This window comes from Rhincodon typus, chromosome 16, assembly GCF_021869965.1.
Source record: "Rhincodon typus isolate 14 chromosome 16, sRhiTyp1.1, whole genome shotgun sequence".
Taxonomy (NCBI): Eukaryota; Metazoa; Chordata; class Chondrichthyes; order Orectolobiformes; family Rhincodontidae; genus Rhincodon; species Rhincodon typus.
The window spans coordinates 24,240,851-24,266,582 of record NC_063347.1 but is presented as its reverse complement, the minus strand read 5'-3'; the positions used below and the strand labels follow the sequence as shown (position 1 = coordinate 24,266,582).

The following is a 25,732-nucleotide window of genomic DNA, read 5'->3' as shown; positions in this document are numbered from 1 at the left end:
CAGCTCTACACCTTGTTATCAAAGATCTGGTATTGATGTGTGTTGTCTCCCTATACACTAGTATTAACTCATAGGTGGCCCAATGGAGAGATATGTCCAATTTCATACACATCCAGGACTTTGGCTAATGCAGAGTGTAAATACAGATGGAGAAGGAAGGTTTGGCAGTCAGATTTGGAGTCAGGAAGTTCCACCAATACTTTTACGGACGTAAATTTGTAATAATAATTGACCACAAACCCCTGCTAGGTCTACTTAGAGGACAAGGCAGTGTCACCCATAGCTTCAGGCTGAATTCAGCGCTAGGCTCTAATACTAAGTGCCTATAATTATATAAGTTGCAACCTTCTCCGGGAGGCCGTAGCAAATTTAGATTCATTGAGTCACGTCCCGCTGGCAGATACACCACCGGTGGTACCACCACTGGAAGAGTCTCTAATGGCTTTAAATTTTCTGGACACACTTCTAGTCACAGCTGACAAGATCAGACTTAAATGCAGAAAGATCTGGTCCTGGCAAAACTGAAACAGCTGGTGGTGATGGGGGAAGCTAAAGGGCCATCACAACCAAAATTGAAACTTTTTTTGGACCCGAAGAGACCAGGTCATCGTAGAGGATGCCATATTATTATGGACAGCAAGAGTGATTGTCCTGAGCAAAAGTCACTGCCAAATACTGGCTGAACTCCACCACCGTCATCCAGGAGTTTCCAAAATGAAGATGTTATGTCTGGTGGTCAAGACTGTATGCAGACATGCCCAGAGTGCCAACAAGGACAAAAATTACTGCCAGCAGCGCCCCCATATTTGTGGGCCAGGTTTCACATCAACTATGCAGGCCCTTTCATGGGCTTAGTGTTCTTAGTCATCATGGATGCCCATGTGCATACAGTTCATTCATCAAACATGGGGATGACAATAGACAACTGTGCGCATATTTTGCAATAGATAGATTCCCGAATGTGTTGGTCACAGATAAATGAGTCATCATTTACCTGCAGGAAATTTTGAGTATTTCCTAAAGTCAAATGATATTTGTTATATGAGGACAGTTGCATATCATCTGTCATCCAATGGTCTGGCAGAAAGAGCAGTCCAAACTTTCAAGGCAGGCTTCGCTAGGTGCCAAACTGTACCAGTTACTATTTGATTATAGGATCATCCCTCATGTAACTACAGGGATAGCTCCAGCAGAGTTGCTAATTGAGATAAGACTCTTGCACCAGGTTAAATCTGATCTTCCCTGACCTGGGTTTGGGGGGGCAGAGTGAAACAGCATCGGGAATGCTAATGCTGGACACAAAACTCTGTTAAGCGAGAGAGAGACAGTTTACTTCAGGGGATGATGTTTGGTGTATGAACCATGGGAATGGCCCTGCATGACTAAGAGGCATGGTCTATGTGAGGTTGGGTCCAGTGCTGTATAACGTTTGGGTTGGTGCGACAAGCACGTGGACCATATGAAAGTTGCAAAGTTGCAAACTGTCAAACAATACGGGAGCAAACTGTGCCCCGCGTCTCAACTGCCTTTTCAAATGTTCTGGAATCTGTGGGTTCTCCATCTCTGTAAAGCGTTGAAGATACCTCAGAATCTGAGATGGGCAATGTGCATGTCACCGTATTGACACCTTTGCCACCTGAACAGCAGAATGAATTTTGTCTGAGACACTCGGGTGCAAGAGATGAGCTACTGTTCTTTACAAAGGCAGAGTTCGAGTAACCTGAGTGCTAATAAACTACCAATTTATCTGTTTACCCAATTAACAAATTACTGCCCAGGCAGTAACAGTAACAAAAATAAAAAAAGGGAATTAAATCAAAATAGTGTTGGAGGGGGAGAAAATACACTTGAGGTCTTGCAACTTTGAGAGTGTTGGTTGACACTGTTACTCTGTCTCCAAGCACAGTCAGGCATGGACATAACAGCAGAAGAGAGGCAGGGACAGTTGTGAATTATGAACCCTTCCATGGCCCGCTGATGTGTACTTTAGCTAGGCCCAGGAGCTGACCCACAAGGAGATCCTCTGACTTGTCTGCCCCCTTCCATTCCACATACCCAAAGATAAGGAGTGTGGGGCCAAAGTGCAACCAAGAGAACAATAACAGTTTCTCAAATAACTAAAAAGTGGGTGCAACTGCCCACAGCCACTATAGATATGGGTTTATGATGCAATAATGCTGACAGTGTGTGTTCAATTCCTGCAGCTGAGTTTACTAACGAGGACACTCCTTCTCAGCCTCTCCCCTTGCATGAAGTGTGGTGACCCTCAGATTAAACCTTTCATCTTACTCTAGTTAACAGAGCAGCCCAATAGCCTGGAAAGACTATGGTGACTTTATCTTAGCATCACAGAATAAACAGTTGAGCTGGATGTCTGTGAACCGCTTTAATACATGATCACGTGGAATTTTGCTATTTTGAATCAGCCTGTTTTCCATGTTATGGCACAAGTGCAGGTAGGATTCAGTTCGAGGCTACTATCACTGTATCACAAGAGCTGTATATACGCAGCTCTTTTTGAGAACCTAGATGTTTTCAAATCCACCCGTTTAGAGATGTTTTCCACACCTCTGGAGCAGGTGCGACTAGAAGCCACGTGCCCCCTCTTAATAATAGGCTTATGCCAGAACGTGGGGCTATCAATCAAGGCAGGCGTAGCTTGGGCCCATGCGGGTACCCATGGCCACCCCCTTTGTCTGTAGGAAGTGGGAGGAAGTGAAAGAGAAGTTGTTGAGGGTGAGGACGAGTTCGGCTAAGCGGATGAGGGTGTCAGTGGAGGGGGACTGGTCGGGCCTGCGGGATAGGAATAAGCGGAGGGCTTTTAGGCCATCTGCATGGGGAACGCAGGTGTAGAGGGACTGGACATCCATGGTAAAGATGAGGTGGTGGGGACCAGGGAGTTGGAAGTTCTGGAGGAGGTGGAGGGCGTGGGTGGTGTCATGGACATAGGTAGGGAATTCCTGGACCAAGGGGGAGAAAATGGAGTCCAGATAGTTGGAGATCAGTTCGGTGGGGCAGGAGCAGGCGGAAACAATGGGTCGACCAGGGGATTCAGGTTTGTGGATTTTGGGAGCCGTGGGTGGGAGGTCACCTGAGGTGATGAGGTTGTGGATGGTTTGGGAGATGATGGTTTGGTGCTCAGGGGTGGGGTCATGATCAAGGGGGCGGTAGGAGGATTTCACAAGCTTCAAAATCTCCCCTCCCCCTACTGCATCCCAAAACCAGTCCAGCTCTTCCCCGCCTCCCTAACCTGTTCTTCCTCCCATCTATCCCCTCCTCCCACCTCAAGCTGCACCCCCATCTCCTACCGACTAACCTCATCCCGCCCCCTTGACCTGTCCGTCCTCCCTGGACTGACCTATCCCCTCCCTAACTCCCCACCTACACTCACCTTTACTGGCTCCATTCCCGCCTCTTCGACCTGTTTGTATCCTCTCCTCTATCCATCTTCTATCCGCCTCCCACTCTCTCCCTATTTATTTCAGAACCCCCTTCCCCTCCCCCTTTTCTGATGAAGGGTCTAGGCCCGAAACGTCAGCCTTTCTGCTCCTATAGTGCTGCTTGGCCTGCTGTGTTCATCCAGCCCTGCACCTTGTTGTCTCATATTATTCTGTTTGTGTTCATATTGAACTTATGTAGAGGAACGTAAGGAAGATACGTAGTGAGGGAAAAACGCATCTGATAATTTGTTAGTCACGAGTACACGATCGGTTAACTAGTTAACAGAAGAAAATGCACAACGATCATTCTTCGGCTTCCAGAATCTGTTTGTAGCTGGACAGTGTTGCAAAAAAGTTGAAGAGCAAATAAAGCATATTCTATAGATTTAGACATATTCTTTAAAAAAAAACTGATCTAATTTTTACAGTACACAAATTAATATTGTTTAATAAATAAATTGCACTGAAAAAGTGTATGTTCGCACCATAATGATAAACTGCAGCTGGAACTGAGTAAAGGAGCGTATGTTAGGACGCTGCCCAGTACCGGCCGGAAGTCGTAAGCTAGAGCCCGCGCCTGCGCTATGGAGCTTGATGTCACGTGGGGCTGGAGCGAGAGGCCGCCGTGGAGGAGGATGGCGTAAGGTAAGTGTCGGAGACAGTCCCAGTGCTCTTTTCAAAGTAGGGCACTTTTAGACACCCACAGCCTCACGTTAAAAGAAAGGGACGGGGAGTGTTTCGAAACCAGTCTTAAGGGGAGATGGTCTGTTTGAGAGACAATCGGTGATTGCTGCCAGATCCGCCATGTTTTTTTGAAATTAGAGCGGAAAGTTTGTATCGACTCTGAGTGGCGGTCACCCGCCCGCCTTACTTCGCGTTCTCGGCCTGTGGAGTGCAATAACTGCTCGGACTGAGGTGTTGTGGGCTGGGAGGAGAGCGCTAACAGTGTCGCTCCCCGCTCTGTGAGCGGCCGGCCCCATGCACGCTGGCGGCCCTCTTGTGGAAACGAACTTGACAGCGTAGGTCCCGCCCAACGTCGATTCCGATTGGAGGCCTCGCAGCAGTAAGCGCTGTTCTGATTGGATGTTGCCTTACTGATACTTTCTGATTTGTTGGATGCCCCTGCCCATCACTCAGCCATGATGCCGCTTCCGCCCTTGTCTGAGGTTGAAGCGAAGACCTTGGCCTTGAGCAATGTTTAGAGCCAATTCGGGTGGTGCTGATGTCTTGTTTTTGAAGGAGAAAAATAAAGGACGAAGTAATGCACTAAAACAACAACCGTTTACTAACTGACCGAAAGTGTTTTGTAATTGCAAACCTAAGAAAAGTTGCTAATGCACCCCTTTTACAAGGTTATTGACTGCAGTGATTGAAAGACTCCGTGAGATCCGCGTATAGACGTAATTTTGAAATGCTGAACATGAATTCGTCGAACGAGTGAGTGAAGGTCATCCTACGATTTTAAATTAATTCCTTCTCCTTGTATCTGTATCCATTAAGAACGATGAATTGGACCAGACTATGACAAACGAAAATTGAAGCTTTATGGGTAATAACGGAAGGGAAGGTGATTTCCTAAGATAACCTTCTTGCTAACTCAGCTTGAAGGTGGCTTTCATAAGAGATGTTCAATAAGACTTTGTTCAAAGGAGTAAAATCATGATTTATAATAAAGCATTCTAAATTAGAGTTTTGGAGTGTGTGTCGATTTTGCTGCATGTTTACATTGTTGTGAAGCAATTTATTAAGTATCATTGCAAAAGTGCACAGCACAGATGTAGAAATTGTTTATTAGGTATTTTGTATCTGGTAAACAACTACTTAAAAAATGGTAAAGTTAGCTATAATGCAGTTGATATGATATATGTGGACTTTGAAACACACTTCATAATATGCTATGTGATAGGCTTGTTAGTGAAGTTATGAAATGGAATGAAAGGGTCAGTAACACCATGTATACGAAGTTTGCCAAGTGACAAAAAACAGTTGTAACAGTGAATGGTTGTTTTCTCGGATCAGAACATATGCAGTGGGGGTATCCCAGAAGTCAGTGTTAGGCCCCCTTTAACGACCTAGACTTTGATGCGCTTGGCATAATTTCAACGGTTACGGATGATGTAGAACTTGGAAGTATTGTGAACTGAGGAGGATGCTTTAGAACTTCAAAAGGTATAGACAGATGAAATTTAATGTAGAGAAGTGTGTAGTAATTCATTTTGGGACTGAAAATGAGAAGCGAGAACATAAAATGAAGGGTCCAATTGTACAGGGATTGCAGGAGTAGAGGTACCAGTACAAATCATTGAAGTTACCAGGGTTGAGAAAACTACAAAATGATGCAGAATCATTTGCATATTAGAGACAGAGTGCAAAAACATTTTTTTTGTTAAATTTGTACAGAATACTGATTTTGCCAAAACTGGAGTATTCTGTTTAGTTCTGGGCACGGCACTTCACTAACTCTAACCTGATTGCATGTCAGGTGCTTTTTTTTTTGAAAAAGATTTCTGCCTTTTCCCTCGCGCGTTTTGATGAAAAGTGGAATCATTCATAGCATCCTGGTCAATGTTTATCCCTCAATCAACATTACAAAAGCAGATATCTGGTTATAACTACACTGCTATTGTGGAAAATTGGAAAGTCCTCTGGTTGTAAAAGATGCTATAATCACATCTTTAAATTCATGTTTTTGTCTGTTAATTGACAGGATATGGGTGGTTTTTTTTAAAATCAACTTGTTCAGCCATGTTCTGACACGTACCTGGGGTCTTTCAGCCAGGCCTTGTGGTCCAGAGTAGGGACACTGCCAACATCACAGAAGCCTTATGATTGCTAAAGGCTGTGTTATTAGCCCTTACTAATTGCACTTGACATAGTGATAAGCCGCTGCCTTGATTTACTACAATCCGTGTGGTGAAAGTAGTCCCCCAGTGATCTTAAGAGTTCCAGGAATTAGGTCTAACAATATTGGAGGAATAATAAATTTTCACGGTAGTTTGAACACTTGTAGATGATGTACGAGTGAAGAGTGACAGATAAATCGAGGAATGCAGCTAAAAGCTGCTGCTGTTAATTCATTTTAATTAGATCTGTTGAGTGAACTGAAAAAGAAAAGCTGCAGGAAAGTACTGGTGTAGGAAAGGTGCATTCTCCTGAGACAGTGTTCATGCAAGTGCTTTATGATGTTTTTAATTGTGTTCAAGATACTGTAAAAATAGAAGTTATTGTAACAATCAAGCATATAACTTGCATAGTACCATGCCAATGACAGAGGTTTGTGAACACGTGGTGTGATGCTGAATAAGTCAATATGAGAACAAAATGAACAAAAATATAACTAGAATTGATAGTTTTTGTTTAGATGTAAGTAAAATTAGTGTTTTTTTTAAACTTGATTCAATTTTTCCAACTTTCCAAAGATCTATTCATTATTTAGAATGTATAAATTGTTTGACAGTTTCTCAGTGCACATTTTACTAACAAAGCAAGAAATTATATCCAGAGAAATAAATCTATTTAAAACTTCAAGCCAATAAAATATTTGTTCAAAACACATTATTATTCAAAAAATAAAGACCTGCAGATGCTGGAAATCTGAAAGAAGAACAAATTGTTGGAGAAACTCCATAGGTCTGGCAGCATCAATGGGGGGAAAAGCAAGTCAGCGTTTTGAAACCAGTTACCCATTTTCAGAACTGACTGTAGCTGGGAAAAGGCAAATATTTGGGTGGAGGGATAGTAATTAACAAGAGGTGGAGAGGGAGTCCAGAGAGCGAGACAGAAATGTTAGCCAAGTAACACAGTGGTTTGTTGAAGTGGCAGGCAACCAGGAGATCAGGGTCATTTTTGCAGACGGAACATGGGTATTCTGCAAAGTGGAATGCACTGATATGTCAAATCTGCATTACCCCAACAACCGTTTACCCCGTTGCTCAACGTCTGGGTGGGATGCTCTTCGGAGGGGCGGTGTGTATTTGTTGGGCTGAATGGCCTGTTTCCACACTGTAGGGATTCTATGATTCAACAAAATGTTATCTTCCTTTTGCGTTAAAAATAATCAAATGATTCTGCTTCCACTGTTTTCAAGGAAAGTTCCAAAGATACTCAACCCTCAGATAAAAAACGATTCAGTATACCCTCTGTTTTAAATGGATGACTCCTAGTTCTAGAATTTTTTGTTTTATTTAACCTATTTTTCTAGTCAACCTGTTCAGAAATGTTATACAGTTCTGGAGCAGGTGGGGCTTGAACATGGGCTTTTTAGGTCCAGGGGTAGGGACAAGACTATAGGGCAGCAAGAGGGCCCTATAGCTTTAGTCAGGCTATTCGGAGATGTTACGACACACCACCTAGAGCAGATGTGCAGAGGATGTTTCCTATTCAGACCATTCAGTATCTCATTCCAGATATTAGTCTAGTGAGCCTTTTCTGAACCTTGTCTAATACTTTTACATCTTTAAGGTGAGCAATAATGTGTCATAGTCATACAGCACGGAAACAGACCCTTCAGTCCAACTCATTCATGCCGACTAAATTTCCCAAACTAAGCTGGTCCCACTTGCCTGCGTTTGGCCCATATGCCTCTCAACCTTTCCTATCCATTTACCTGTCCAAATGTCTTTTAAATGTTGTAACTATACCTGCATCTACCACTTCCTCTAGCAGTTCATTCCATTTATGAACCACTGTGTGAAAAAGTTGTCCCTCAGTTTCCCTTTTAGATCTTTCTATTCTCACATTAAAAATATGCCCCCTAGTTTTGAACTCCCCCACCCTGATGAAAAGACCTTTGCTATTTACCTTATCTATGCCCTTCGTGATTTTATGAACGTCTGTAAGGTCAGCGCTCAATCTCCAACGTCCAGTGGAAAACGTCCCAGCCTGTCTTTATAATTAAAACCCTTCAATTCCAGCAACATCGAGGTAAATCTTTTCTGAAACCTTTCCAATTTAATAACATCAATTCTATAGCAGGACGACCAGAACTATACACAGTACTCCAACAGTCGTTTCATCAAAGCCTTGTATGACTTCAACACGACGTCCCAACTCCTATAATCAGTGGTCTGAGCAACGAATGCAAACGTACTGATCGCCTTAACCCCCCTGTCCGCCTGTGATACAACTTTCAAAGAATTATGTGCCTGAACCCCAAGGTCTTTGTTCAACAACACTACCCAGGGCCCTACTGTGTAAGACCTGCCTTTTGTTTTACCAAACAAAACCTATTCCTTCTACTCCATTCAGTCTTGGGTGAATTGGTGCCCCACGTTCCAGAACAAAATGTGACTGGAAATGTAATTGGACAATCTTTTTTGTTACCTGGCCTGGTACTCTGGATACATTTTCTACACCTTGTGTAACAGAAGCATAATCTCCTTGCTTTAGTATTCTATTAGCTTTCCTAATTACTTGCTGCGCCTGCTTACTAACCCTTTGTGTTTCATGCATTAGAACATCATGATCCCTTTGCATTTATGAGTTCTAAAATCTCTCATCAGTGAGATTTTTTTTTTTATTTGTTCTGCCAAAATGGAAAATTACACATTTTCCTACATTATTTTCTATTTGCCACATCTTTGCTCACTTTTTTTTAATGTCCTCTTCACAACTTACTTTCCTATCTACGTTAATGTCATCAACCAATTTGACAACCATACCTCCTGTCCCTTCATCTTAACTTTATAATGTATGATAATGTCTATGGTCCCAGCACCGACCCCTTTGGCACGCCACTTTCAAGTTACCAACTTTTAAAATAAAAAAAACTTATGCCTGCTTCCTATAGGCAAGCCAATTTTCCTTCTATGTCTGTATGTTATTCCCAACGATGAGCTTCTTTATACAATAACCTTCGATGTGGCACTTCATCAAATGCCTTCTGAAAATCTTAAGTATGGAACATCCTCCCATTCCCTTTTATCCACAGTACATCTTAGCTCTGAAAAGAATGCCAGTAGATTGGCTAAGCATGATTTCCTTTTCACAAAACCATTTTTCTTACCTGATTACCTTGAACTTATCCAAGTTATCCACTTCTTCAATAGTCTCGTCTAATATTTATGACATGTTAAGTTAACTGGCCTGTAGTTTCCTGCTTTCTGTCTCCCTCCTTCCTTGAGTGAAACAGTCACTACCTTTCAATTTCATGGGAATTTCCCTAACTTGACGGAAGTTTGGAAAATTAAGAACAACACATTAACTACCTTACTATTCATTTCTTTTATGACTCCAGGATGAAGTCCAGCGCAACTTGGGCACTTGTAAGCCCGCAGTTCCAATACTTGACTCAGGACGATATCTCTGGTGATTGTTATTTTTCTGATTTCCTCCCCTTCTTCTTCATCCTGATTTATTGCTACTTTTGGGATGTCACTTGTATTCTTTGTTGAAAACCAATGCAAAATATCTGTTAATTCACCAACCATTTTCTTACTTCCCTTTTATAAATTTTCCAGCTTCACTTTCTATAAGGCCAATGCTAACTTTGTTGACTCTTTAATTACTTAAACTCTTACTACCAGTTCTAAGTTTTCTGACTAGCTTTTTCTGCGGTACTCTCATTTTTTTGCTGCTTGATTGATTTTTTTTTTTAATCCTATTTTGCTTTTTTTTTACACAGAGTTCAGATGGTCTCCTGTGCCAACTGTCTTTACACTATTGAGCGCTTTTCTTTCTTTTAGTTCAATACTATGTTTAACATTTCTAGTTAACCAAGGGTGCTGTGTCCTTCCCTTGGAATTTTCCTTACTGGTTGGAACGTATCTGTTGTGTATTCTGAAATCTCCCTTTAAATGTCTGCCACTGCATCTCTATTGACTTATCCTCTTAACCTAATTTGCCAATTCTCTTTAGCTTTCACTCACTATTCTCTTTGCTTCAATGCCGTAATCATTTCCCTTATTAAAGTTTTAAAAAATAATTTTAGATCTACTCCCTTCTTACAATTGAATTTTACATTCACTTTATTATGGCTCCTGCATCTTCACTTTGAGAATATTAATTAATCCTATCTTATTGCACAATACCAGGTCTAATATAACCTGCTGTCAGGTTGGCACAAGAACGTACTGTTTTAAGAAACTATCCCAAAATGTTTCTGAGAACCCTCCTCTTGGCTACCTTTGCGCATTGACTGTTCTAGTCGATATGTTTATTGAAAGCTCCCATGATTCTTCTTGTGCGTTTCTTACAAGCTCTCACCATTTCTTCCTTTATTCTGCACTATGCCATATGGTTGCTGCTAGAGTGTTTATGCACCACCCCGACAAGTGACTTCTTGCCTTTATCGTTTCTCATTTCTACCCCAACTATTTCCATATCTTGGTTTCCTGAACGTGGGTCAACTCTCTGTATTTTGTTACATCAGCTTAGAGTCATCGAGCTGTACAGCATGGAAACAGACAGTTTGGTCCAACTCGCACATGCCGATATCCTAAATTAATCTGGTCCCATTTGCCAGCATTTGGCCCATATCCCCCTCAATCCTTCCTATTCACGTACCTAATACAGATGCCTTTTAAATGTTGTAATTGTGCCATCCTCCACCAATTCCGATAGCAGCTAATTCCATACATGCGCCACCCTTTGCATGAAAAGGTTGCCCCTTAGGTTCCTTTTAAATCTTTCCCCCCTCACTTTAAACCTGTGCCCTCTAGTTTTGGACTCCCCTACCCTGGGGAAAAGACCTTGACGATTCACCCTATCTATGCCCCTCATGATTTTAGAAACTATAAGGTTAGCCCCAGCCCCTCATGCTCCAGGGAAAATAGATCCAGTTATTTGGCCTCTCCCTATAGCTCAAACTTTCCAACATCCTTGTAAATCATTTCTGAACCATTTCAAGTTTGACAATATCCTTGCTAAAGCAGGGAGACCAGCATTGAATGCAGTATTCCAATAGTGGCCTCACCAATGTCCTGTACAGTAGCAACATGACCTCCCAACTCCTATACTCAATGCATTGACCAATAAAGGCAAGCATACCAAACCCCACCTTCACTATCCTGTCTACCTGAGACTCCACGGAACTATGAACCTGCACTCCAAGGTCCCTTTGTTCGGCAACACTGCCACAGACGTTACCGTTAAATATCTTAAGTCCTCCCCTGATTTGCCTTTGCAAAATGCAGCACCTCACATTGGCCCATTTGATCAAGGTCCTATGTACTCTAAAGTAACCGTTGCTGTCCACTACACCACCAACTAGCAGAGCCACCTCTCCCCTTTTTCCTAGCTTATTGCCATTCCAAAGTAGCATGTATGTTTCAGGGTTCAGGTCCCAATCCCTGTCATCCTGTAGCCTTGTCACTGTAATGCCTACCAGTACATACTTATTCATTTTGTTTCATGAAAATATTTTAATGGCAATGCTGCTGCAGGGTAAGATCGCTGCTTCCATTACTAAAATATTGAATGTTGGATTTTGCTTTCCAGATTCTGAAGGTGTGACGTGGTGACACTTTTTTGTACTGTAGAATTAATTTCTATGGCTTTTGCGTCAGAGTACAATCTAAACAGTTCAGAAAACAGAGACAGAAAAATGAAGCACACTCATTTATGAAAACAGTGAAGTATGAAAAATAAAAGCAAAGCCAATGTTTGTGGATTCCTGTGTGGATATTTTATGTGGGCATTAATCAATTTGAAGTTAACGGCTAATGGGTATGTAGTATAAGGATATTAAAATTTTGTACATAATCTTCATTAATTAAATTTCTGCCCTTTAATTGAGCAGTTCTTTTTGGAGAAATTATGTTGCTGTTTTTTCATCGCTTGGCCATCACCTGTACATGGCAAATTTATTTACAGTTTTCTCACCGTGGTAGTCCTTAAAAAAAAAAACTGATAAGATCAACATTGCTGTTTGGTGTCAAGTGAAGTGAATTTATAAATTATTATACATAATCCAGATAGATTTGGAGGCAGGCAGAATGGGCTTGAATAGGGGAATCAGTTCCCCCTCATTTTTACATCTTTGAAATATTTGACACAAAAAGTGCAGATAAATTGCCTTGTAAAACTGATTGTAGCTACTTTTAATAGAAATATCCAGAGTTGGATTTAGGCACCTTTTGCCCTCATAATTATACTTTAAAATGATTTCACAGAAAACACCAAAAATAACAACGGAAGATGTTCTGTTTTATAGTTAACTTAACTTTGCTATAAGCAAAACTTAGCAGAAGTTGCAAGAAAACATTTAATTCCTGGTGTGCATTTGCATTTTACTAAATGCTGCATTATTTTTCAAAATGAATAAATATCTTAAAATACATACTTATGTGTTCATTTGGAAGTATAATCTAAATTAATTGATGCAAAAATTATTAACGTTTTGGAAATGGCATGGATGCTATATGCAGCATGTTCATATATTCATTGGCACATTAACAATGTGAGGCTGTATTAATAGAAGATAAACGTGCCTCATATGCATAGACAGAGCTGGCTGCTTGAGTTCTAAGCTGCACTCAAAACTTAATAATACCAAAATAATACTGCTGTGTAAAGACTGTATCTTTATTTTTCTGTATTTTTGATTGTGGGTTGAAAGGGGTAAAAAATTGTGTTTTTAAAAAGAAACCGAGAAGTTTTGAAGGATTACTGCACTTGTAAGTATTGTTTACACAGCTGAACATTCAAGCAGTAATGGCAGCCTAATTTGCAGACCAGCTGGGGTCAAAAGCTGTGTAGGAAAGGAGCTTTGGCTGACAACAACTAACTGATAGGCATGTGGTCCAGTGACATAACAGAAGAATATATGAACAAGGATCATGAGTGGGCAGTTCGGCCCTTGAGCCTGCTCCGTCATTCCGTATGATCATGGCTGATCTCATCTCGGCCTCAAATCCTTTTTGATGCCTGCTCTCCATAACCCTTTAACCCATTACTAATTAAAAATTTGCTTATATATTCCTTAAATTAGTTCAGTGTCCCACCGCTACTGCCCTGTGTGGAGTAGTGAATTCCACAGATTCACAATCTTTTGAGAGAAGTAGTTCCTCCTTGTCACCTTTTTAAATCTGCTACCCCTATTCTAAAACTATGACCTGTTGTTCTTAATTGTCTGACAAGAGGAAACATCTGCTCTGCATCTACTTCATAGTCCCCTTTAATATCTTGTATTCCTCAGTTAGATCTCCCATCATTCTTTCAAATTGTGGAGAGCATCGGCCTAAACACTGCTTAATCTGTCTTCATTAAACAGACCCCTCATCTCTGGAATAGATCTAATGAACCTCATCTGAACTGCCTGCAACATTCCTCTTCAAGGGGACCAAACCTGTATGCAGTACTTCAGATGTGGTATTGCTAATATCTTGTACAGTTGCTGCAACACAGCCCTACTTTTATATTCTATTCCTTCAGCAACAAATGCCAGAATTCCATTTGCCTTCCTTATTACTATCTGTATTTGCATACTAATTTTCTGTATAATATCACCTAAAGGCACGTGAAAGTAACTGGAGAAGGAGTATCAAGGAGCAGCAGCATGTCCTGGCAAGCCAAAAGGTTCACCTCTATAAACCCTGTGAACAGGCACTGTTGAACTGCTTCCCTCCATTTTCCCTCTATTTATCAAACCCATGTTTGTTTCTATCTGTGTCTGTCTGCATGTGAGAGAGAGAGAGAGAGAGAGAGAGAGAGAGAAAGTTTTTATATCATTTTAGAGTTACATGTCAATGATTCATAATTGTTTGCATTTGTAGCTAGAATCTATTTATTTATAATAAATAGTCTTTCTTGTTAAGTATAAAAACGTGATCTGTTCTTTCTATCAACCTGAGTCTAAAAGACAAATAAAATGGGTAATTTTGCATACTACTTAAAAACTTCAACTTCAGTGATGATTGTGGAATTGCTGAGGATTATTTCCAGTTTGCTACCCCAGTGAGGTTAATAATTGCTAGATTTAAGTCTTAGCTTCTTAGGAGATCTGAACAGCTAGTATTTATAGGTAAAAGCACAATAATATTCCATTAAATATAAATATTTGACCTTGTACAGTTGCTAATTAGGGTAATTTCAGATGAAAGAACACCTTTTACCCATCCATCTGTCCAAAAAGATCTGTAAGTATCCATTCTGCCCCACATTGTAGTGAGCAATAGCTTTTTAAACAAATCTAGAGTTTTCCCCTCCAGTACTGTATTTGGAAATCAGTTGTATGCATTGTTCACTTTTTGTGTAATGCAATTTAAAATGCTATCGAAAATGAATTTTTTTTTTCTGTTCTCTGAGCAATCTTAAATATTTCTGTATGATTACACCAGATCCCTGAGCTGATGAGCAAAGTTTTTTTTCTTGATAACTTAGTCTTTGACAGGATGGAATAGGCTTTTGGTTGTATTCTGCACTGTCTTCAGCATGTGTTGACAAACAAAAATAAATGCAATATTCAGAGTATAGTTTGATCAGAGCCGCATAATGTTGATATGAGTTAAGGTATTTTACAGTTTGACTTCTGCTTCACAGTTATATCATTGCTATTTATTTGGAAAGTCTTTCTATTCCATGCACTTTGTAAGGTGTTTTAAGGGAATTAAGTGTTTGTTTGCTTTGAATTGTCTGAAAGGAATGTTTTCATAGAACTTTTGTCTGTTTTGTTTCACTTCTGCAGGTGGCCTGACAGGCAATGAAAGCTGTAGAATGGTGTATAACTAGCTGAGCATAAATTTCATCCTTTATCAAGATTGTGAGTAGAGCCGATCTAAGAAATTATCTTCAACTCTTGTGTGGTAACTGGAATTTTGGAGGCTAATCATGGGATTACTGTTATCACATTTGTGTGTTGGTTTCAAAGATATTTGTGTTTATTTTTAAATCTGGCTAATCATAGAATCCCTACAGTGTGAAAACAGGTCCTTCGGCCCAACAAGTCCACACTGAACCTCCAGAGCATCCCACCTAGACCCATCCCCCTATAACCCACCTAATCTACACCTCCCTGAACACTACAGGCAATTTAGCATGGCCAGTTCACCTAACCTGCACACCTTTGGACTGTGGGAGGAAACCAGAGCACCTGGAGGAAACCCACGCAGACACGGGGAGAATGTGCAAACTCCACACAGACAGTCGCCCGAGGCTGGAATCGAACCCGGGTCCCTGGCGCTATGAGGCAGCAGTGCTAATGTACCTTCTTTTGTTAACTTTGCGCCACTATCTCATTATGCATTTATATGATGCCTTTCACAACCTTTGGACGTCCCGTAGCACTTTACAGCCAGTTAAATACTTCTGAAATATATCCACTGTTCTAATATGGCAGCCAACTTTCACACAGAAAACAATATAATAAATGATGTAATGTTGATTTTGAAGTGGGACGCCAGGGGTAACTCGCCTGCTGTTTTCGCAAATCATGCTATGGGATAATTTCTTGGGTGTTGGTTTAACATCTCGTTTAAAAGACAGCACCTCCAACAGTGCATCACTCCTACAGTGCTGTGCTGGAGCATCACCTTGTTATCGTGCTCCAACCTTAAGATCACATTTTAACTGATAATCATCTGACTAGGAGCGGCAATAGCTGTCAACTGAACCTTAGTTAATATTTCATTTATCCTTAAAGAAGTGACAACGTTAATGGGCCATGGCCTATGTTATGCTGTAATGCTGCTTTCAAAGCATTAATTACTGGGATTATTTTTGAAGAGCTTGAAATGTGCGTTTTTACATCCTCTCTTAAATTGTAACTGAACAGAATAGAAGAAATCATATTAATGGCTTCATGGGCAAGTAGGTTTGTTTTGCAGTGGAACCTTTGTTATCCAGTATAGCCAAACAAACTTTCTGGTGGTTAATGGAAGTTGAGTGCAGACATTTTGATTTTACACTTCTAGGCTGGGAATGAAGTAGAATAGAATTAACACATTAGTTTGATATTTTTCTTGTGCTATGAATCTGACTTGTATAAGCTTGACTGTAGGTTATACAGCAAAGATAATATTTTATACAAGGCTCTTTGCCACAAGTATTCTGGCAGTTAATAGTGTGAATATTGAGTTTAAACGAAGCTCAAGTGTCATCTTTGTGTTAGTTAGGTAATTAATAATTATAATGTCAGCAAGAATGGAAATTATCCACTTGACTGCCTTTGCTGTTACTCTCCTGCAGACCAACAGGACAATCCATCCTAAGCTGACGTTTTTCTTTAGTTCCTGTCCCATCTCCTGCAACATTCTCTCTGACTGTGTCTTGACTATCCCATGAACTTTATTCTGAGAAAACTGCTAACAAACTAATGTCCCTTCCTTGGCTGAGATTTGCTGAAATTATTTGCAATTTTAATGTTATTTTTGGACCTGAGATGAGTTTCAGACTATGTAAACATAATCACCAAAATTGCCCACTTCTTTCTGGATAACATTGTTCATCTTTGCTGCCACACCTTGCCTATTGTTGAAACCCTCATCTGTGCCTAAATGTACTTGTTTCAAACTTTGCCCATATCTTAACTCTCTCTAAAGCTTATTCTCCTATTGCCCATCTGCTTGCAGACCTTCACTGACTCTCTTTTGACAACACCCAATTTTAAAATCCTTAATTCTTAATGTTCAAACCCCACAGAGGTCTTGCTCCTCCTATCTCTGTGACTTTCAAATTTAAACACCTTTCCTGTCTCTACTGTCTTCCAATTCTGGCCTCTAGCACATCCACAGCTATGATTGTTCCACTTTTGACAGCTGTGCTTCTGGTTTCCTTGGCTCTAAACTCTGGATTTCTCTTCCTAAATCCACTTCTTCATCTCTTCAAAGTGTTTTTCATTCATTCATGGGATGCGGTTGCCGTTGGTTAGGCCCACATTTATTACCTAACCCTAAATGGTATTGAGGTAATGTTGAGCTGCCTTTAATTAAGATTTTAGTCATAGCCCTGCTGTCGGTCGTGAGAGTACCTTTGAACATTTTGCTCTGGTAAATACACTACTTTAGTGCAAATTATTTCACTGCAGACAGTTTTATGTGGAAAATGTAATGTTGCTTTTGGTACAAGACAGTATGTGCTAGCATTAATATCAAATTAAAAGTTGTTAACAAACACTTTTTTTTAAAAAAAAGCAAACCACTAATTTTGAGGGTTAGTAACTTGAGACTTTAATTTTTATTTTCTCTCTTCACAGACGCTGCCTGGCCTGCTGAGTATTTGCAACATTTTATTTTTTTTATTAATGTAAAATAGCTATTGCTACACTGCCTGAAATCTTACCAGGTTCCTCCTCAAGTGCAACAAATATTAGCAAAAGATTTATCGCCTGAAAAGAGAGAGGCATGTTATTGATGCATCCAGAAGAAACAGAATCCTAGTTCTTAACAGGATGTTGAGTCATGAATGCTGAATGGCATTTGGCAACTATGCGAGGCAGGTTTGATGGACCAGATGATCTTTACTTGTCTAGTGTTTTCGCAGGTTTGCGTGATGAGAGAGAAAAATGTCCACAGTAGAAGGACTAGAAATCCATCCTGACCTCTGCATTGTCATGAGTGGAAATATATTACATAATTACTATCTGACTCATTAACTTATCTTGCTTTACTACACTGTTAACTTTCCATTGACTTAATGCCTTGCATTACACTATGGCACTGTGTGATTCCAGTCACATCAACAGTTATATTGGATTGTTTTATTACAGCTGACTGTGTAAATTGTTATTTCTATGCATTTACCAATCCTACACCAATATTTGGATATTTAAAGTAAAAACTGTCATTTCTAAACTTAAGATTTTTATGTTTAAATCCAAATTTTTGAGTAAAAAGAATATTTCATTAACAGCTATTTAGCTTTTCTCTTTTGTGCAATGCTTTCCAACATTATATCCCTCTGCCCCGTTCTGTTCTCTAATCTTGTCATGGCTTGGTTTCACTGATGCATAAACATTGTTTGTGGACATTGGTATAAAACTAGTTGATTACATTGCACTTTTGTCTGTCTTTTTGCTTAAAAAAAGCAAAGAGAGAAAAATATTGATCGAAATTCCTATTCATGAACAGGTTGGGCAATATTGTGACAATAAGGGATCTCTTTTATTGAATGCAATTTTAAGCTCACAATAGGTTATAATTCAAGGTGTCTAATCTAGTAGGTTCTTGTCTTTTGCCCCACTGGGAAATTAAAAACCTTTCCCGACCATTTAAAGACCTATATTCTTGTCTGCAAGCCAGCAGAAGAGATTTAACATTTATATATTCCTGCAAAATTGTCCATTCTTGTCTATACACATTCAGGTTTGCAGATCTGATTGAACTTGAATGCTTTTAAAAAAAAGACACTTGCTTGGGAAAGACTAGGGATAGCACGTAAACAATGTCATTAACACATGAGGAGTAAAATTGCAGACTTGAAAAAGGAGCTGCCACAAAGTGCCTCTTTAACTGTTACTCTTGTATTGCTGCCACTTCAAATTATTCATGCAGCTTTACCTCCTTGTGCTTTCCATGCATGATCATAACTGTTTTTACACAAATAAAAGCTACAACATCCAATTGAAATGTTACAACATGAGTGTCTTGAGACCTTTCATCCAGTATAATGTTCCTAATGCAACCTAACTACATGATGCTTCTTACCTTTTTTGACAAAAGGTTTGGTGCTTTTAGTACTTATGCCTGCTGCAGAACCATGCTACTGAACATGGTAATGGATAGAAGGCTGCAGTCTTGATTTCAGTTTTCTACCCTGAACCTCTTGCTGTTAACACACTGAGCCAGGAACAAAACTTTGTAAAATTGTCAAATTCCAACCTGAATATCTCCAGCCTACTTTAAGATTCAAAACGGTGATATTTATGGTTGTAGAGAGCTAGCAGGAGAATGGAATTAATCTAGGTAGCCATATGGAAGAAACATTGACTTTGATTTTAAGAGCCTTTATCCTGTCTTTGTACTTCACCACTTGACATGATCATTGCAGATGCTGATGTTACTTAATGGGGATCAATAGTATAAAATCGTGTTTGAACTGACAGTTAGTGAATAAAGGTTTCAAATAGATTACAGTTATGTTAACTTTAAATTATTTTTGTTTTTAATAAGTAGAATGAACTGTTCTGTAATGTTAACCATTTGAGGGTGAGTAGACTAAATAATTTTCTTCTTTGGGATTGCCCAGTATCTTGTAAGTTTCCTCATGTGGATAGTCAAAAATTATTTCACATTCTGTAAGACTTTGTTTTGAGTTAGTTTTATATATAGAGAGAATGTAAAATCCTATTCAATAAGGTTGACGACTCATGTTTGAACAACAAAACTGCATTTTAGTACTTGATTGCTGTATACCAAATGGTAACATACTAATATAGTGCATCGAGGCCAGCAATTACATGGGTAATGCAACATTTTGGGGAAAAAAATTCCACACTTGAGAGCTTGTTGAGAATGAAAGTATTTCGTTAAGCCAGAATTAGACACAGTTGAGAGGGGCAGCCAATTCCTTCACCTTCAGGAATAAGATCTACGCAAATTGGTGTAGAGAGAGGGAGGGAATACTAAGTTAAGTCATGCAGTATGTTTTAATTCCCATGACATTACACTCGCCAAATGAAATGAAAATGCTCAGCTCAGATTTCTATCAGCATTTTTAATGTATCTTTATACTTGTTTTGCAAAAGTTTCTGAAACTGGAATAAAATATCAAATTGATGTTATTTTCAGAAGACCAGTTGAATTTCATGGTTTGGAAAGGGAAGTGTTCAGGATTTAATGTTTCCATATTAAATTATAACATGCTGAGAAGCAGGGGAAGTTGATGCAGATATGCATGGATTTCCTTATTAAGTTTAAATCTTTTAACAAATTTTCAAAAGATTTTAAAAAGTTTATCTATTTGAGCTCATCCAGAACTGCTGTTCATATCCTAACATGCACCAAGTCCTGACCATGCATCACCCTTGTGACTCGTTGACATCCAACCCAGCACAGGTCGATGTAAAAAATTTGCATACTTGTTTTTCAAATCTGTTTTTGTACTTTATCCCTTCCCATCTCCATTTAACCTATCCTAACGTGCTTCTGCAGTTTTGGCCTTTTGTGCGTCCACTATTTTCATTGCCCCACTATTGGCGGCAGTGCTTTCAGTAACTGAATCTTGTACTATGAAATTTCCACACTAAGTTTCTCTGCCTCAGTGTCTCTTCAATGGTGTTCTTTAAAACATCTCTATTTAGCCAGGAATTTGGTCCCAGTCCTAACGTGTGCATTATGGCTCAGTGTCTTGGGATGTTTCATTAAGGCAGGTTTATAAATGCAAGTTTTTGTATATTGTATAATTAGGTATGTTTGCAAGTTAATGTGTTTTGAATTAGATGTGTTTTAGTTTTTTTGATTAAAATGCACCATTATTTCCATTGAAATCTTGAAATTTGATTGATAGAAATGTTCCCTTATGAGTGGGCTACTCTGCTTTGTGTTTGAGGGTGTTGGTTTACATTATGTTGGTGCGGAAATGTAGCAAGATTAACTACAGCTGCTGATTTATGTTTGAAAGCTTAAATGTTGCTGAGTATATGATTACCAGATAAGTGAAATCCTACTTCTCTATTGAGAATCTGCTTGATTAGAAAACATCAAAAATCTGTTTTGCATCAATCTGCATCCCTTGTGTTGCATTTTGCAGTGCGAATGTATGGCTTCCTTAAAAGCTCAAGAAGAATAAGTAAATAATTACTAGCTGATTAAAATCTTAAAGCTTTTTAAAAGAAAAAAATTAACCATGACATTTTTCTTCATATTTCTGAGGATGTCCTTAAGTTTCAGTTTTGAAAATATTTACGTATATTTTTCCCCATTAAATTAAAATAATTTGGTGAGGACGTGGCCAGTGTATTTTAAAAAGCCAATGAATTCTTGCTTGTTTTCAGTAATCTGCCTGATGGAACAAAATAAAAATTTAGAAGCTTTAAACAGGAAAAATCAGCATTTTATCTCCTTTTTAAGTGGTTCAGAGAAACGGTGAGATGCTGTACTGATAAAATCTTACATTTGACCATAGATTAAATGCTGTTAGTTTGTACTTTTTCTGGCAGGGATCTAACATTTACATGTCCTTTTTTGAATCTGCATCTTTGGTGGCTATCCAAAGATTTGGCATTTTGGCTTCAGTCCAGAATTCTTTGAAGTGCAAAGAAGCCTAAAAGTAACCATGATATAACTTGTATTAGAAGGATCAATACCCAAGTCCTAACTGAAAAAAAATCTGTGACTGCATTCAAGCCAGCAAGTAAGATGGCATACATTATTAATTTTTTAAAAGATGTGCCTAGTTCCTAGAGTACATGTGAAATTCATAATGCTGCCAATCTCCATGTTACATGACCAAATAGTACAAATGATTTTATTCTTTAATCTGTTAACAGCAGTGAACTGCATAAGTAGGATTCTAATTTTTTTTGGCCTTTGTGTCTTAAACCTCAGATTTCTTTTTGCACAATACAGAAAATAATGACTACTTCGATGTAGTCCGACTTTAGAATTTTTAAGTCTAACTTTTTGTAACTCAAAGTTTTATAACTGATCCATTTCCTGTACATTGGTTTATGAAATAAATAAATTCGATTTTATATTTCCTCACTTCAAAGTGTGACATATACTAAGAATGTGAAATCTCATTGACCTCGCTTGTTCAGTAATTATAGTAAACTAATAAATTAATGTTTTCTTACATAATCATTGTGATGTTATGGCTAATAACGTTGTTTACACTTCATTATCTTCGATCATAATTTAGGCATCAATTGTCAATTTTTTTTAGTACTCAATCGGAGGAAAAAAAAACTAATCAGTTATTATTGTGTAAACTGTTAAAATTAAAATTATGGTGTCCTTATTGACGGATGTCTGATTGTAGTTGCGGTAAGTGCACGGTTACAAACAAAAATACTGCTGCATGGTTTGTCCTGTAACTGACGTAGAAGGAGTCAGTGAAGTGGGCATGCATCAGCATGCTCTCCGAAGCAAGCAATGCCTTGGTTACCTTGGATTTGTTTTCCTGTGCGGCTGATCTTTATCACCAAAGCAGTATAAAGGCGAGTGAAATAATTTTCTTTGTAAAATAAAATGTAATGGTTTACCCACTTGATTTTCTTTTTTCATCTTGAGTTCATGTAAAATGCTAATCTGAGGAAGGCCTGTGCCAGTTCCTTGCAAAGGTTCACGTTTTTGTATCGCTGCCAGTATATTCCTAATATGTATCCATTTGGGTGCTGCTTGTACCAAGTACTCGCTCCCATCTGTGCTCAGTACTAAAACAAATTCTTTGGCGAAGGTTGCAGACAGAGGGGTGCACGGGGTGCGTATGAGAGCAAGTCTGGGATTTATGCCAAACTGTGACCAAACATTAAAAAGACGATTAAATAAAATTCATTGTTCGTTTGTCAGCATGGAAGAATATATCAGTATAATAAGGCGTAGAAGATTTGTTGATGTATACGTGCATTTTATTTGTAATTTTGGAATTGAGAGCATCCACATTGGATTGTAGAATGACATCCGCCCTTTTGAATATTAATGTAAATGAATACGAGGCTAGTTTGTAAGGGCGTTAGCATGCATCAGAAGTGCTGCTTGTCTGTTCATCAAGGCTTGTTTTTTTTTAAAAAAGAATTTTGTTTTGTCTGCAAAGCTCATATAAATCATTTTTGTTTAAATTTTCAGTGGTTGTCAAATGGATCTGAGGTAGCCAAATTAAAACAGAAGACTTTTCTTAACGCTTTTAACATCTAATTTTTTCTCCCATTTTTACAGTCAGTGTTTCACAAAAGAAGCTTGCGGCCTCACTTTTTTTTTGTTCTACAGAGTGAATGATACCAAGGAGAAGATTCTCTGTCCCTATTTGGCTTGCGTTTGAAGTGCGGCAAGTATCTACATTTTGGCAATAAAGCATTCAACGTCATGTTACGATTTTTATCTTTTCTAATGAGACACAACATTTTTGTCTCTGAGCCAAGGTTTAAATAATATGCGTTTATTAATTTGTTTTTACGTTAATTTTGTGTTGGTATTTGTCTTGAATTTCTTGAGAGGGAACCCTAACAAAACCAATGACACATGAACAAGGACTATGACAAAAAAAACCTACAGCAAGCATTTTATATTTCTGAACTGAAAAATGAGTGGTTTTTTTTTTTGAAAAATGCAAAAATAAATAACAAATTAAAATAACAGAACGAAATGGGTGATTGTTTAAAAAAAAATAAGATGGCTAGTGAATGTTCCTGATCTGGAGGGACAATACTGCAATGCAGATGTGCATTTTAAAATAACCTTGGGTTAAGCCTTCTTATGCTGACATTTTCAGAAACTCTCCAGTTTAATTTGCTTTACAATATAGAAATAAATTCGTTATGAATCTAGTGTAAATAACCTAGATGCAGGAAATTTGAAAGCTGCACGCACAAAACAAGTATGGCTGTTCATTGAGATGAATGATCCGGTGAATTGTTAGGTTGAGAAGATTCTTTTTCTGAAGTGTTTGTCTAATGGGGAGTGACTTGCATGTGCAGAAATTATCATGCAGTTTGTATAAAATAACACAAATGAAGGAATCTAGCATTTAAATTGTAGTTTACATTGAATGCCGTTAATATATTTGATGTGATTATTAACCTTTCCTGCCGATTGCCAACATTCAAAAAAAAGTGTTTCAAAGAGTACTTTTTAAAGTTGTTTGGATGGTTTACTGTGGAATATTAGACAGTGTAAGCAGATTTTTTTGAGGAATTATTGAAAATTTTGATTATGCTATTTCTCTTTATTCACGAAAGAGAGACGGTACCCTATTTATGAGCTTATATCAACCATATTGAAAACAGGAAAATTCAGCCTCCTCCATATATTTAGTGGAAGAGTCATAGACCTTAAGATGTAATATAGCTAAAGACATAGAGGACTGAAGAACGTTGGCATATATAGAAAATGAGTTTTTGAAAGAGTTGAAGGTAGAAAAAGAAGATCTGCATGTGTTCATTTAATGATGGATTGATCAGGTTAATTATAAAAGGTTGTCAAAATTGAGGAATATCCTTATCCAGTAGGGGACTTAAATCACTGGAATGAATTAATATTTAGAGTAGTTGGGAATAACCAACATAAATTAATCTTGGATTTTAGAATGACTAAATTCCCTTTTATTGGCAAGAACAGAATGAATTGCATAATTTTATTAAGGGCATTAGGCAATTTAATAAAATGAAACATGCAGCTTAACCTGTACTATGTAATTTTTGTGTTTGGCCTGCAGCTATTTGTTACTACAGCATTTACTGACTACTGACCACTGTCCACAATAGTAAAGAGTGAATTTCGATTATTCTTTCAGAATTAATCCTTGATGCTGCTTGATACATTGAAATTTATATGAATGCAATTCCCTTTAATCTCACTCTGCATGGATTATTTAATCAAAATGTTGCTCTGTTTCAGGGGCAGGTACTGTGTGGTTAACATTTGGTGATTCAACAAACAAAAATCTGTTTCATTCTTGATCCATTAGATCAGCTTATTGCCATATAACAATTTCCTCGATATCCAGCTAGTATCTAGATTTCACCATGCAAGGAAATCGGCTTGTACTATTTGCTGACAGTGTTATACCAGAAAGCTACTGTTCATGTTTTATATTTGCCTCCCAAACCTTGCTTTCCTCAATATATTGGTTCATGTTCAAGCATGGTTCATTGGGTGCTAGTTACCTTCTGCATTAGCAAAATACTTTGTTTGAACCTAAGGCAACTGGGCTACAAAATTCAGTAGCATATTGCCTGTATTATTGGGGCTGCGAATGGTGTCTTGGCTCCAAAATTGTGTCCATGCTGCACAGATCACTTCTGGTGTGGACTAGGCTGGATGCTGTTTTGGATGAGTGAGTAATGTAGTTGCTGGAAGAGTGATCTAGAAGTATATAGATTAGGCAGCTCATAGAATTGGGTCAGCATGTAATTATATGAATCTCTTAATGCCAATTACAGCCTTTGCTTTAGTTAAAGATATTCTCACAACTGTAACTTAGTTTAGTTGCATGAAGCACCACTTAAGCATTAGTTAAAGAGATCATTGACCCCTTTCAGGTTAGTTGATATCTACTGGCTGTTGCTGAGTTAGATGTGTTTGTAAACTTCTATGTAATGATTTCAGATTGTAGAACTCTACAGGAAATAGTATAGCACTTGGTGAAGACCTTGATTCTTATTTCAAGAGTTCTGTTTGTACGCCATCACATGGTGTATTTTCCATTCTCCTTGATTGCAGCATGGCAGTCAATGAGCAAAAGTGACTGGGCAAGCTGCCTAG

At 38.6% G+C, this 25,732-nt stretch overlaps 1 protein-coding gene across 1 annotated transcript in view; it reads left to right on the top strand.

The window, feature by feature from the left end:
• The window catches only part of ptpdc1b (protein tyrosine phosphatase domain containing 1b), a 145,536-nt gene extending 125,089 nt beyond the window's left edge, over positions 1-20,447 (top strand). Inside the window, exons 13-14 of the transcript XR_007263920.1 lie at positions 15,064-15,138; positions 17,569-20,447. The gene's annotated coding sequence lies outside the window, so the exon portion shown is untranslated. The remainder of the gene's footprint in view (positions 1-15,063; positions 15,139-17,568) is intronic.
• The last annotated feature ends 5,285 nt before the right edge of the window (positions 20,448-25,732 follow it).